This window comes from Amphiprion ocellaris, chromosome 22, assembly GCF_022539595.1.
Source record: "Amphiprion ocellaris isolate individual 3 ecotype Okinawa chromosome 22, ASM2253959v1, whole genome shotgun sequence".
In the NCBI taxonomy this organism is placed as follows: domain Eukaryota; kingdom Metazoa; phylum Chordata; class Actinopteri; family Pomacentridae; genus Amphiprion; species Amphiprion ocellaris.
The window spans coordinates 19118146-19133607 of record NC_072787.1 but is presented as its reverse complement, the minus strand read 5'-3'; the positions used below and the strand labels follow the sequence as shown (position 1 = coordinate 19133607).

Here is a 15462-nt window from a genome sequence, read left to right as displayed (position 1 = left end):
TACTAATGCAAAATTACAAGACAGGCGCTTGTGAGTGTGAATATATTTTCTGAAGTGTAAGTGATTCATGTGTGTATGCATACAGAAGAGCAGTTTACAATAGTGACTGGATATCCACCTGCTTTATGGGTGCATATGTTTGAGCTGGCTCTGCACGGTTGATTCCTCTTGATTTTACTCTTAGGTATCGTACACAGGTTGTGTTAGCCAGAAAACACACTGGTCCGATTGGAGTTTTTATTGATTTTACAGTGTGGTTTCTTCTTCCATTTATGTTGCCGAGCATTACCGGTTGTGTCCACATTTAACACTTATGATTGGCTCATCCATGTCAGCGTAATAATGTACATACCAAGGCCAAAACATTTGCAGATTCAGGTAACTCATGGCAAACATTTGTAGTATAGCAGTGATGGTACTGAAAAAACGTTTTTTTATTTTTTATGAGTGGCCTTTTTTTCTCTACTTTTTTACTTAAATGTGAATATTGTTCCAGTCGTCGCTGTCACAGATCAGCACAGAATTCAAACGCTCATTTCTGCTGTTAAATATTTCAAGGCAAAAATCCTGTTTTACACTAATGATTGTAGACTCATTTTGGAGAAGAAAGATCAACATCCTGGAACTCTACTGAAAGATATAAAACGTGCAATATTGCATCCATTAAGTTCTACGCTGAAAAAAAAATAGCCTAACAGTCATCTGGATCGTTTGTATTCACACCACGTCGTCATCACATTGAGACCAAAGACTAATCAGCATCTGAGTGAGATTTTTTTTTAAATATTTACCTCAACCTCCCCACAGCCTCCACACCTCACTACTCAGCAGCCTTTAACCAGTAGTGGTAGCTCTAGTGGTTTACTGGCTATAGCAGCCATTTTAAACGTCATATAAAATTGTATATTTGTCAGAAATGATTTTGCGATACACTTCTGATAACAGTCGACCATTCGCTAAACCCCTTCCCTTAACTGCAACTGTCCAATCATAGTTTAGCAACCGTAACTAGGCACAAAAAGAGCACTAGTATTTGAAATTTGGGCACATTTGTAGTATTTTACTCAATAAACAGAGCTGCAAGAGCTAAAACATGAGGAATAATATATATTAAACACTGAGTGACTGTGGTAATGAAAGCTGAGACTGTTAGCATGCCTGGCTAACTTACTAATTAAAACAGTAACAGAGCAAGGCATGTAATTACCTAACAATTAAAAGTTGCATTAGCTTATTGTCTTGCAGGTTGCATTAAAAAAAATGTTCACTCCAAACATTGCCATTGCTTGACAGCAGGTGCTGTGCCAAAATTACCATCTGAGGAAGCAAGTGCAGCTTGTGTTTCTTTTTTTGCTGTTTTTATTGAGGTCAAACACTTGCAAATACACAGAACTTTATGTCCATGGCAATAGCATTATATCTTTATGAAACTTTTTGTAATTATACAGAGCAAATAAATTCGGCCAACGACAGTTGCTCTTTCAACCGGCAAAGTCAGCCGTCACCGGGAAATTTGTAAAATTAATGGAAAGGCGATAAATTTGCCACTTTGCTATCTTGTAACCTGCTAATGTAAGATCGCAGCAACCGTAACCATGGGAACGGGGTTTAGCTAACAGCTGTTTCATTCATAACTTTTCATCTGCTTAACTTAACACACTGCACACCCAAAGATGCACCAACAAGTCATGTACAAACACCAAATTTAAGGACTCACTGGCTGTTTTAATCCTTCACTCACACACCGTCATTCACAACTACGCTGGTATGGTCTCATTGTGTCGACCACTCAGAGCAAACCCCTGCTTTTCAAAGCCTCTCCGAAAAGTCTTTTGCACAGCAGTGTTCAAAATGAGAGCAGATGGTTTAGTTAAAGAGATCAATGACTTCTCCATGCCTACAGACATATTTTTTAATATTCTTAGACTGATCCCTGTGGAGAAGTGCTCTTTGCAAGTTCTTGGAACATCTGCTTGTTGTCCACTGCCACCTGAAACTGCAAGTGTTTTTATAACCACTGTCACAATGCAGTCAGAGAAAGTGGAATCTGATCGTAGGAACAGGAGATTGTGTAGCAGCAAAGTCTTCACTGGCTTCACTGGACTTGACTAATGGCTTTTACTCCCACTTTTATTAATATGTTATTGTAGAAGATGAAAAGCAGCATAGTGGTGTTGTTGAGCTAGGTAACTGCTGTGTGCTGTTCTTTATTCTCTCATGAGCTGGGCTTAACGGTGTTTAGTCACAGATCCAGCATCAGTTGCAGGACGTCAATATAAAGAAACAAGAATTGGAGTTTTCTTCCAGCTGTGACCTTGTTTTATCTTATCACGACACTTCGTAGCACACAATAAGACTCAAAATCACACGGTATCATAGCTGTCTGTAATTTCTGTAACTACTGTTGTTTTGATTACATTTGACATAATAAACAATGTTGTTAAAAACAGTCACAATTGTGTGCTTGTGTACCTCCACACAGAATTGGGCTTTTCTTTTCATTTAAGCTCATATTTCTTTTGGATTGAAGAAGCAAATTTCTTATAAATAACCGGTCCGTGTATATTTTGGCAATTGGATTTTCCGTTCTGAAACGGGTATTGAAAAACAAAAAAACAGTGGTTATTTGATTTTCGTTTTAAAATACAAAAATTAAAATGGAAATACAAGGTGTTTTCCTTTTCATGATCAAAGGGGGATATACGAAATTTTAAAAATGCTTTGATTTTCATTTTATATTTAGAATAACAAGAAAGTAAAATCAATAAGAGACAGTAAACAAAAGGTCCATTTTCTCATTTTCCGAGACCGGAAGTGGTCATCAGCAAGTGTGGAGCCAAACAGAGTACGGTGCATAGACTGTATATACATTTTTTTTTCATTAGTTTTCATGGTCAAAATGAGAGATCAGGTGGCCGATCCTAAAATAAATCAATATTGATTTTTTTTATAGAGCGTTAAAGTTTTGCGAAGACAGGGGGCGGGGCTACTTGATTGACAGTCCGGTCTGGAATGATTGACAGGTCCTATGGAGGAGGCAACAGAGACTCTGCTCTCCTCGTTTGGATTAATTCTGATATAATAACTGTTGGTTTATTTATCGGTGCATCAGCAGAACATTTTCCACAGACAGTTTTCCTGCCCGTTGGCTTGTTTTAACCAGTTTTCTACCTTCGGCTGATTCTACCAGCAGACACTGAAAGGACTCTGATAGTTCGGTAAGTAAATGTTTATTTTCGTATCGGTGCCGCTTTTAATGCACTTTATATGCAGCTTTAGTGTCAGATATAATGTGTGCCATGCACTCCAGATGTTGGTGGAGTTTGTTTCAGTGTGTGTTGACCAGAGAAGAAAGTTAGCATAGTAAATATTAGCTTTAATGTTAGCGATGCTAACCGAGCTAGCTACTTAGTCGTAACCTGATTAAAGCTAACGTAGCATTAAGCTAACGATGTTTGTGTTGAGTTTCATGTAAACAGTTGAAGTGAGTTGTGTTAGTGCAATGTAGTGCATTTAGTTAATAAAACTGTGGCTGGTTGACGTTAATGTAACGTTCAGGAAACTTAAATGTGATTAAAACAGTAACGTTAATGTTCTAGTTGTCAGTAATGAGCTTTAATTTGACACTAAAACAGACTGTTAGTTTTAAATGACATCAGTTTTATTAATTTGTTGAAAATTGTCTCATTTGTTGTTGTGATGTTGCTGCTGATTCATTAAAACCAGATGTTCCGTGTTGAAGATACGTTTAGTTCTAGTATCAGAAGCACAAGAAGGAAAATGGAAGTTTAGTTCTGCTACATCAAAGATTTCAGGATTAAAATAACTAAATGAGTCTTTATACCTCAAACTTTATTTTTACAATAAAGAAATAATGAAATAATCACAGATAATAAAAATATAAATAGCAGAGAAAACCTGAGAGAATAATTTCCTGAAAAGTCTGTGAAAGAAAAGCAGTTTTTTTATCCTGAAAGATCAGAATAAGCTCCATCTGCATCTGAAAGCATCAAGTCAACCAGAAAGAAAGAAAAAAGAAAATGACTTCTTTCTGATCACATCTGTTCCGCTGCTCACAGTCTGCTACTGCTCACATTCTTCACATTTATTGTCCACTTTTAAAAGTTCAGCAGACAGGTGCTCTGCTTTGGAGTGTGACGATGTCGTCGGTGATGTGGAGAGTGAAGTTTCCGTTTCACTCACAGCGTGCTTTAGGGCAGCCGGGTCGGACTTGATGTTTGAAATACTGACCGACAGCTCAGATTTAACTGTCTGTAGTTCCGTTTTGATGGTGTTAAACTTTGACTCAAAGCGCGCCAGGAGCTGGGTCTTTAAAATAACCGCTGTCTCGTTACAGAGTGAAAGTAGCAGTTCCTCCTTAAGGTCAGAGATTGCAGCATCTGAGGGCCTCTTCAAAAGAAGATGTAGTTGATGAAGGCGTTCTGGAGCAGGACCAGAAAGACCACGACCAAGCAGCCTTGAGATCTTAGGCAGCGTCTCCCTCAGGTGGGTGTCAACGGTGTTCACGGTCAGGTCTGTGGTAATCCTGTCAAAAAACAAAACAGAAAAAAATCTACATTATAAATCAACATGTAACCAAAGCACTCTGTGTATAACGCCATAGTATAGGATGTAGTTCAGGAAAATGTCAAAGTATAGTATACTTTTCAAGAATAACATAGCATGGCCTGTAGTTCATAGTGTGGTATGTCGGCGAAAAAAACCCCATAGATTATTATGTGGTTCAAAAAGCACAAGATGATAGGATGTTGCCTAAAATTGTCATCTATGATATGTGGTTCAAAAAATGTCATACTGCAGTATATTGTCAAAATAGTGTTATTCAAGAAAACATCAGAGTATATGTCATCTAAAAAATGCCATAGAATAATATTTCATTGCACAAGTAAAAGTATAGTAATTTTTAAAACTGTTCAAATTCTCATGTTGCTAAAAACAACAAAAAAACTAAAAAAAATGTCATAGTAATATGTCAATTTAAAAAGCCTGCAGTATAGAATGTCGCTCTAAAAACATCATAGTATAGCATCTCGCTCTAAAAACATCATAGTACAGCATGCCGCCCAAAAAACGTCATAGTATAGCATGTCGTTCAGAAAACATCATAGTATAGCATGTCGTTCAGAAAACATCATAGTATAGCATGTCGCTCTAAAAACATCATAGTACAGCATGCCGCCCAAAAAACGTCATAGTATAGCATGTCCTTCAAAAAGCGTCATAGTATAGCATGTCGCTCTAAAAACATCCGAGTATAGCATCTCGCTCTAAAAACGTCATAGTATAGCATGTCACTGTAAAAACGTCATAGTATAGCATGCCGCCCAAAAAAACGTCATAGTATAGCATCTCGCTCTAAAAACATCATAGTACAGCATGCCGCCCAAAAAACGTCATAGTATAGCATGTCGTTCAGAAAACATCATAGTATAGCATGTCGTTCAGAAAACATCATAGTATAGCATGTCGCTCTAAAAACATCATAGTACAGCATGCCGCCCAAAAAACGTCATAGTATAGCATGTCCTTCAAAAAGCGTCATAGTATAGCATGTCGCTCTAAAAACATCCGAGTATAGCATCTCGCTCTAAAAACGTCATAGTATAGCATGTCACTGTAAAAACGTCATAGTATAGCATGCCGCCCAAAAAAACGTCATAGTATAGCATCTCGCTCTAAAAACATCATAGTATAGCATGTCGCCCAAAAAACGTCATAGTATAGCATGTCGTTCAGAAAACATCATAGCATAGCATGTCGCCCAAAAAAACGTCATCATATAGCATGTCACTCTTAAAACATCATAGTATAGCATGTCGCTCTAAAAACGTCATAGTATAGCATGTCGCTCTAAAAACGTCATAGTATAGCATGTCGCTCTAAAAGCGTCATAGTATAGCATGTCGCTCTAAAAACGTCATAGTATAGCATGTCGCTCTAAAAACGTCATAGTATAGCATGTCGCTCTAAAAACGTCATAGTGTAGCATGTCGCTCTAAAAACGTCATAGTATAGCATGTCGCTCTAAAAACGTCATAGTATAGCATGTCGCTCTAAAAACGTCATAGTGTAGCGTGTCGCCCAAAAAATGTCATAGTATAGCCTTTAGTCCACAAAAGGTTGTTTTGTCCCAGCTGTCTGAAGTAGGTGAGGAGCAACACCAAAACAGTCCAAACGCTGGTTTCCAGAGGGTTAGACGAGTATTTATTTGGCAGAGTAAGTTTACAACAACACAACATGTGAGGGGGTTAAAAGCAAATGGATGTTAGTAAAATAAAAATAAATAAACAGAACTAAAAGTGAACTTCATGTTGACATTGATGGGCATTCCAACCAGGAACAAAGTAAAAGATAATCAATACAAAAAAAAAAACTCTTCCTGTTCACCTCTTCAAGCCCAAAAACACACCGCAGTAGCACCCTAAACTAAAACTACCAATGGGTTTCCTGTTTTCCTTTCTGAACAATTCACAGGTCCCTCTCTATCTCCCTACACATCCACCAACCACTGGAACACATCTCCAAAGTTCTGCCGGGCCAGCTCAGCTTCCCCTCAGAAGAAGTGCCGCCACCTGCCAGATGAAGGAGCCTTTTGAGAGGCAGCTGACATTGTGATTGGACTGTACTTTGGTCTGTTCCAATCCAGCTTCAGCTCCAGAGACGGCAGGCGGGACGAGTCAACGGAGGCCGGGTGGACGAAGGCATGCAGCTGAGTACAATCCAGAAAACAACAGAGGAGGAGTGCAAACAGAGTAGCATGGTATGTCTCTTAGAAAACATCATAGTATAGCCTTTGGTATGAAAAAACAGTATAATATACATCGTATATTGTACAAATAACAAGTCAAAGGAAAAAGACATAAATTGTAGAATTGTAGTTATTGTGGGCTGACTGATTTACTGATTATCAGTATGTTACTTTTTACTGATTTACGGTAATAAATACATTTAAAAATGGTGCTACTTTGGCTCTGAACCTTTATCTACCTGTGGTCGCTCTGTCTTCTGGAGTGATTTGATTGGTTATATGTCACGAATAAAACTCCTTTAACTTAACATCTGTAAACAAAACAGAAACGTATCGACAAAGTTTTCTGTTAGAGTTTGTGTTCTTCTAAGTTTAAATCCAAGATTTTAAATACTTTCATTTCCTGCAAATGAATATCTACTCCAAATGTCTCACTAATAATCATTATCAGCCTTAAAAACCCACAAAACACCCCTCTATGCTCGACCACACTTAGTACAGTCCGGTTCCCCCTTCTATAAATCTGCTTGGAATCGTCCACTTCCTGTTTGTCAAAGTGGCCTTCTACCTGGACAGGTTTTGTTGGAGCTCATGCAACAAACATTTTGGGTAACTGCACTTTAATATGGATGGATGACACTGAATTAGAGTCTGTTTTAATGAGACTGAGTTAAGATGTGTAGCTCTGTCATTAAATAGTAAATTATTTCTCAGAATTCACAGAGAAAAGTCTGAATGTTTGCTAGGTTAGCGTCCCACATGTTCTTTGGCTCAGCTAAAGCTAACTGTCTCCAACTTCTGGATCTCTTGAGTTGCTTGTTGTTAAAATATCTTGCTGTAGGTGCTGAAGCTCAGAAAGTCTGAGATGTTTGTTCAAAATAAGCTCATTCTCAAGTCTTACCTGAACTGTCCTCTTTTGTTTGAACTGTCCCTAAACTTAGGAGTTAATGACAGAGCAGCACATCCAGACTCAGTCTCGTTTATGTAGAAATTAAACTTCAATGTCATTCATTGATGTTAAAGTGCAGTTTTTCAAATGTTTGTTGCACATGCTCCCGACCAAACCAGTCCAGGTGGAAGACGATGTGAAGAGAAAGCTCCAGAGGATGAATATCACACATTTACATTGGAAATAAATGTCCTTTAATTTGACACTGTCATGCAAATGATGTTCAGATCTTTGAGTGTTTTGTTGATGTTGGTTTCTAAATGTTTTTTGACACTCGGCCCCAAAGATTAAAACCTTCTACGGCTCACAAACTGCAACAATTCACACATTATCAACTATCTTTCTGACTAAACTAAGATAAAAAGTGAAAAACTGCCTGATTCCTGCATCATGAATGTCAATCTTTTTGGTTTTTATGCCAGTAAACTGAATATATTTGGGTTTGACATTTTATAAACCAAAAAAAAAGTGAATTACTGGAGAAAACAATCAACAGATTAATGGACAAAGAAAATGTGTTTTCCAACATATATGTCTGAATTACTCCAACATTACAAGATACATACAACTTTAATTCAATTTTAATTATATAACACCAATTACAGGTCAAATTGTCTCAAGACACTTTATTTTTAGATTTTTTTGTCATTTAAAATATGACAGGAAGAAATTTAAACCTCTTGACTAATCCAGTTTAATATTTGATTTTTAAGAGACTAATCGACAAAATAACTTTCTCCACTAAAACTAATAAACATGAGGTCAAATAGAAGGAACAGTTTTAAATACTGCAGTCCCACGACGACAAGAATAAAGTTTGTCAACAAAAACTAAATCTGGTGGATTCCATTAAAGTCCTAATAAAGGATAATAAAGTGTGATACTAAAGGTTTGTGGTGCTAAAAATCTCCAAGTAAAGATATGAAGTTGAACATCTGGATGGAGGTTGATAAAAGTTGACCTCCCTTCATTTCTCTGGAGCGACTCCATGGATTTCATGGATGGTGGTTAAAGACCTGCTCTTCTAGTGGTCTCCCTTCTAGTCGCTGTAAAAAGTCAGTCCATCCTGGCCGACTTCAACACCTCTTCATGACAACTTGTTCTGCCTCCGACCTGGTGGAAACTCCAGAAACTCGGGAAAACCCGTCGAGACTCGAAGAACTCGTGGAGACTCGAAGAACTCGTTGGGCGGGGGAAGGTGTGGTGGGCGGTGTGGGGAGGTGGGGGAGTAGAGGGGGGAGGCCGCCACCCACCTCCCCGCCTACTCTCCGCCCTGACTCCACCCAGACTCCGCCTTGGCTCCACCCATGTGGTGACTTCAGCAGCTACAATGACAAAGGGACGACGAAATTATGTTATTTTATCTGATCTGTAGCTCAGTGAGTTAAGGATTTGCCTATGGAGTTGCAGGTCGCTGGTTCAAGACCAGACACTTCTTAAGTTTTCTCAAAATCCTGACAAAGACAAACAAAGAAAACTGCCGCTGGCGGGTCTCGAACCTGCGACCCTCCGCTTGGGAGTCTCTCTTCTTATCCCCCTGAGCTACTCGCTCAGATACTAATTCTTCTTTTTTTTGCGCATTTATCATCTATTTTTTGTCGTTTTCGAATTTTTTTTTTAACTTGAGTCTCGACTCGACCGTTTTTCTCAGGAGGTTGGACTTCAGCCTTTGTGCTGGAGGGTGGAACCCTCAGTTCCAAGACTTTCCAAAGCCTCCACACCTCCCGAGTCCTCAGGACCTGAGCTTTCACACAGTCTGATGGCTGAAATTTTCTAAGTCCCACAGTAGTTCTCTGTTAGATTGAACTTTCACACAGTCCAAGGACTGATATCTTCTCAGTTCCTGAGCAGTTCTCTGTTAGTTTGAGCTTTTCGACAGTCTGAGGGCTGAAATCTTGAAAGTTCTTGAGTAGTTATCTTTTAGTTTGAACCTTTAGACAGTCTGAGGACTGAAAACCTTAAAGATCTTGAGTAGTTCTCTGTTAGTTTGAACCTTTAGACAGTCTGAGGACTGAAGTTTTAAAAGTTTCTCAGTACTTCTCCGTTAGTTTGAACTTTCTGGTTAACAGAAGCCTTAAAACTTGTGACCATGAGTCTTGATTTCACATTTAGATCATCCATCTGAGTTCTTCTCAGACCTTAACCTGTGGGTTTTTTAGAAATCCTCAACATACTTTGATTCTCTTCACTGAACAGTAAAGTTTGTGGAGATCAGAAGATAACATTAGTTTGATCAATGACTTCAACTACTAGTAGACTTTATCTGGAAAGCAGTTTTCTGAAATGAGCACTTAATAAATCTGTCCACAATCAAACCAAGAACATAGAAAGAGGAAATGTTTGAAGAAACAACTTGTTTTCATTTCAGACTAGAAAACACTTTCAGGCCTTTATCTGTTTTTGCTCTTTTGATCCTTTTATTGTCTCTTCTGTTAATTTGATCTTCTAAAGTCTAACTGGTGTCTTTTCAAATGTTTTGTCTTTAGTTTGATTCTTCTTAAATGTTTAGTTCTGCTCTTTTCTCACCTTTTATTCTTTTCTAATGTCTGATTTGATTTCCAAATGTTTTGTCTTTTTAATGTTTAATTATTGTTTTTTCAAATGTTTTATTGGCTTGTTTGAAAAATTTCCTTTTCTTTCCCAATGTTTAATTTTTTGATTAAATATTTAAGGTTTTTCTTTTTAAATGTTTTACCACCTTTTAATGTTTGAATTTCTTTTTAAATCCTTCATTGTATTTTCTGTTTAATTCCTATTCAAAGTTTTATTGTCTTTAAGATTTAATTTTCTAATTAAACATTTAATTTTTTAATTCAGTTTTGTATTTTTAAAGGTTTAATAATCTAATTAAATGTTTTGTATTTTTAAAAAACTATTTAATATTCTTCTTGTTTAATTGTATTTTTTAAATGTTTAATTATCGAAAATATTTTATCTTTAATGTTTCATATTTTTGTGTAAAAAAAATTGTTTAATTTCATGTTTATATCTTCTGTTTAATTATTTAATTAAATATTTTGTCTGTTTAATATAATGTAATTGTATTTAATGTTTAAATTTCTTTTTAAAAGTTTTGTTGTATTGAATATTTTTTTCCTTTGATTTAATTGCTTTTTTAATGTAGTTTATTTCTTTAATCTTTTTTTTCTGTCAAGATTTTAACCTCAACCTTAGAAATGAAACAAACCCTTAAATCACAATGAAAATACTTCTGTTGTCACAGTCATGAGTTAGTCAATTATTCAGTTTATCCATTCAGCTTTATTTGTTTAGCACCTTTTACACAGATCACAAAACTAAACAAGCAAAGAGAAAAAAACTATGCTAAAGCTATGATTAAAACTCAAAAACCTTTAAAAAGAAAAAAAAAAAGATTTAACATAATAAAACATGTGTCCCGGGGATGGAGGGAGTTTATTGAAGTCTTCTTGGGCTCACATGGGAAATCATTTAAAATATGAACTTGATATTCAGTCTAAGGAAACTGGAAACTGCAGAGCAACAGAAGAACCAACAATATCTCCTGTTTTCTCCTTTAATGAGTCGACTCTTCTTGTGCTTTCAGACCAAAGAACTACAGACTCTTCACAACCTGCTCAAACTCTTGGTACAGGACCTCACCACACGGGTCAAGAAGGTTTCCATCTCCTCATTTCTACTCTGAAGCTCACCTTCTCCTGCTCAAACTGCTGACAAATGTTTCTGCTGCTCTAAAGTCTGCTCTCCAGAACTTCCTAAAAACTCTCAAAGTGTCTTCTGCTGCAGGTTGCTTTGTAGAACTGTTCCAGAAAACCTCACTAAACCACATGGAGGGGCCTCAAGATAGTCGTCCAAATGAAACCATACATAAACCAAACTAGCACAACCCAAACACTAAAGTCTCCTGCAGCCTACCAGAGAACCTCTGAGAACAGAGAATCAGGACAGGAACTCTTACCTTCTGGACAACCAACGTTGGTTCTCAAACAAGAATACAGAATGTGTCTGACCAAAAACCTCTAAAGACTCACTACAGCCAAGATAAAGACACAACTCAGCTGCATCAAATCCACTAATCACTGCACACATTAGCACCATGTGCTAACTGTGGCTAAAGAACCACATTTACCAAGACAACTATCTGGTACAAAGCCCTAAAACACACCAAGAAAGACATTAAAGACAATTTTACTGCTGGAAGCTGCAAGCCAACGCCTAAAGAACAAACTAAAGCAACGAAGCCAAACCCAGTTCAGTGGTGAAGCAGAGGAAATGTTTGTCTGCAGCTAAATAAAGCAGGAAGACACTGAGCTGCTCAGGTGTTCCTGATAACACCAAGCAGCCACCTGGACAGCCAATAGGAACACAGCTTACTGGAAGTCCAGAGGGCTGGCTTAGTGAAGTAAATTTAGTTTAAAGTTGAGGCAGAAAGTTAACAAAGAAAGTTGAAAACCACCTTCTGATCCCTGAAATCTCTGAGTTTTCACACAAAGAACACCTGAACATGTCAAACTGGTTCCATAGTAGAATCATCATTGTAAAAACGTCATAGTATGGTGTGTTGCTCAAAAAACATTACGACCCGGCTGTCTAGGGTCGCCGAGGAGCAACACAAAAACAGGACAAACGCTGGTTTCCAGGAGGTTAGGAGGCTATTTATTTGAAAGAGGAAGTTTACAACAACACAACATGTGAGCAAAAAAATCACAAAGTCCGTCTTTAGTTCAGCTGAAAATATTAGTTTTTGTCTTTTTTACTGACCAAACTTTTCAGGAAGTAGATGAAGAATAATTAAAGCTCTCATGTAGAAGTCCAACTTATTTTGGATCCTTGTGGAGAGTTTAATCTTAGAGTTTGTAAAGCTGTTGAGTTTTTAGAGTCACATGGATTGTTTTGACATTTAATAACCGAGTCCTGAAATAAAATTACAGTTGTGGATTTCTGTCATTTAGTCTGGACTAAACAAATAACAGCAGCATAAATCTCAAACGTCATTATGAGTCTGGATTGAGGTTTCTCACTTGTTAATGATCAAAACATGAAATTTAGGTTGATTTAAAGGAATATTCCACCTTAAATCTTTCAATGTAGACCAAAAAATCTTGGTGTAAAGGAGTATTCCACCTTAAATGTAGACCTAAAGGATGGTTTGGAGTAATATTCTATTCTAAAATCTTCCAATGTAGACCTAAAAGGTTTATCTGATGGTATATTCTACCCAACGTCCTGGAACATTTACCTAAAAGGTTGGTTTAATGGTATATTCCCAGAAGAATCCTTGAACATTGGGCTTAATGGTATATTCCACCCAAAATACCAAGAAGTCAGTGTAAAGGAAACGTAGACCTAAAAGGGTTGTTTAAAGGAATATTTAAACAGTTATTTTCATGACTTAATAATCTTCTCAGTCAGAAACCTGGCAAACTTATTTTCATCAATTTTTTTAGTGGAAGTCACAAATAAAGGAGCTCTTGGTTTTTCCCAGCATTACTGAGTCCAAAGCTGCTGTTTCAACACAGACACGTTCACATGCATCCACAAACCTCTCAGCACTCAAACACCCACAGACAGGAGGCCAGCTAAACTGTTAACAGCCGTGTAAAGACGCAAACACACAGGCATAGATTAGAACTCAAACTAGATTTATTTTAGAAAACAAATCAGCTTAGAGGCATTTGTTCACACATGTGGCTGAATAGGAGGCCGTCCAATCAGATTCGAGGTCTTCACTCTGTAGGTTGTTTGTTTGGTGAGACTCTTGGACCTCCATCAGCTGACATGGATGTTTGATGGTCTTCTTCTCTAGTGCCAGATGATTCATCCATGAATTCAGCAGCTACAGACTGAAATGAATCTCATGCTGCCGTTATTGAATTCCTGTTCCAGATCAAATGTTCAGAGCTCACCTTGAATGCAGCCGTCTGCTGTCTGATAGTTTTTCTCATTGTAGTCTTCAGTAAAGTCTTTTCCTCATGTCAGGATGTGGTGAGACTCTTTCTCAGTCTCTGCAGACGTCCCTCATTGTGCATCTCCAGAGAAGAAACAGAAAAACTGCTCACTGCTTCAGCATCACAAACGCTCTCCAGCATTGAGAGTGTTTTAGGAATTCATTCATTGTGTTGTGAACTTTGAAGGAGCAGAAACTTTACAGCTGCCAAAGATATGAGCTCCAATTCTGGATGTTTTAGGAAATGAAGTTCATCAAATGAACACTTGATTTTTGCTGATAACTCTCATTAAATTATTGAAGAAATCTAACATAAAAAGCTGTAAACTCTCAGGCAGCTTTTGTTAAAGTTTGTCTATAATTCTATCATCATGTTCTGGAACCAGGACTCTGCAGAAGTTCCTTCAATCAGATACTTGTGTGTTTCTATTTAAGGCCTCAGGTTTGAACGTACAGCAGAGGATTAGAAAGGAGTGATTTTAATGTTTAAATCAGTAAATGTTTGGCGTAAAAATGATTAAAGTTTTGATTTAGATAGATTTGTGTCAAATAATATTGTAGAGTCTCACTTAAATATATCCAAATGAATTCAGTGTATTTACATTTTATAGAATATTTGATTTCTTAATCTCAATACTGTAGGGTCTGACCCTAAATATTATAATAATGATGTCAATTTAAATACATAATATTGTAGTGCAGAGTCATAAACTTTAATCAGCTAAACTTACATAATAAATATCACTGTACAATCTTAACCTGAACATTCATATTATTGAGGTAAATTTACATAAATCCTGATATTCTAGAGTCTTAACTGGAATATTTCTAACATTAATCTTTTTGTATTGTGCTGATAAACAACAATAACCTGACTTTCAGATAATATTCTCTGTGACTCTGAGACTAAATTCCACCACATTCTGGAACTTTACCAGCAGCTGTAGGAATAAATAAAAATAGAATCTGTTCATTTCCACATTATGGACATTTATTTATTCTTAATATCTCAGACTGAATGGTTGCTGTCAGTAAAAACAAACTCATCTGCTGGACTGAATTTCCCAAAATGGAAACATGGACAGAATTTAACACTCATGTATTCATGGCAACGCTAAAGTTTCTGCTTCTTACCAAAGTTCACAACACAAGTAAAGATTTTAATGTAAAACTTCAGGGATGACTGCTAACCATAAGTATTCTGATCAATACTTCATGATCAATATCAGGACAGATGTTACAACTCCAGCTGTTGCATTAGACTGCAGTTATTCACAGAGAAATTAAAACATCCCATTCCTCATAAAAACTAGATGGGACTTTTATGAAATAAAGTGTTGGTGAATAAACAGTGTAAAAAGTGCAAAGCAGCTCCATTAAATCAGGAGATGTGAGACTTCCACAGCATGGATCACCATCTGCTGTGTTGATTCATAGCTGAATGTCAGAATGAACTGAGATAGAAAAGCTGCTTTGAGCTGCAACATTACGGTCTGACAATCCAACACCATCACAGTTTTCATCTGGTTGTTTTGCTCCAACATGCTGTGAAGTTCAGTTTTTACCTGAATCAATACAGAGATTCTAATTTCAACCAAGACTGGAATAAAAATTAGAATGTTATGAGGTTATTAATGCAACTAAATCCTTTCAGATGGAAGGATTTACTTCTAAGTTCTAATTCAAGTTTCAGTTGGAGCTCATTGCATTCACAAAGAAAAACTGTGAAACCTTCATAGCAACATTTAATAAACCTAAAGCTTCCCTGTTGGCTCATTGGTGGAGTTTGTTACTGAGCATCTGAACCTTAAATCCAGT

The 15462-nt window shown here is 37.0% G+C and overlaps 1 long non-coding RNA gene across 1 annotated transcript; it reads left to right on the top strand.

Moving 5' to 3' along the window:
* The first annotated feature begins 2972 nt into the window (after positions 1-2972).
* Positions 2973-11863, top strand: LOC129348009 (uncharacterized). Its single transcript, XR_008600417.1, has 4 exons — positions 2973-3218; positions 4358-4506; positions 6496-6781; positions 11284-11863. It is a non-coding gene; the product is annotated as an uncharacterized LOC129348009 (long non-coding RNA).
* Positions 11864-15462: the final 3599 nt, after the last annotated feature.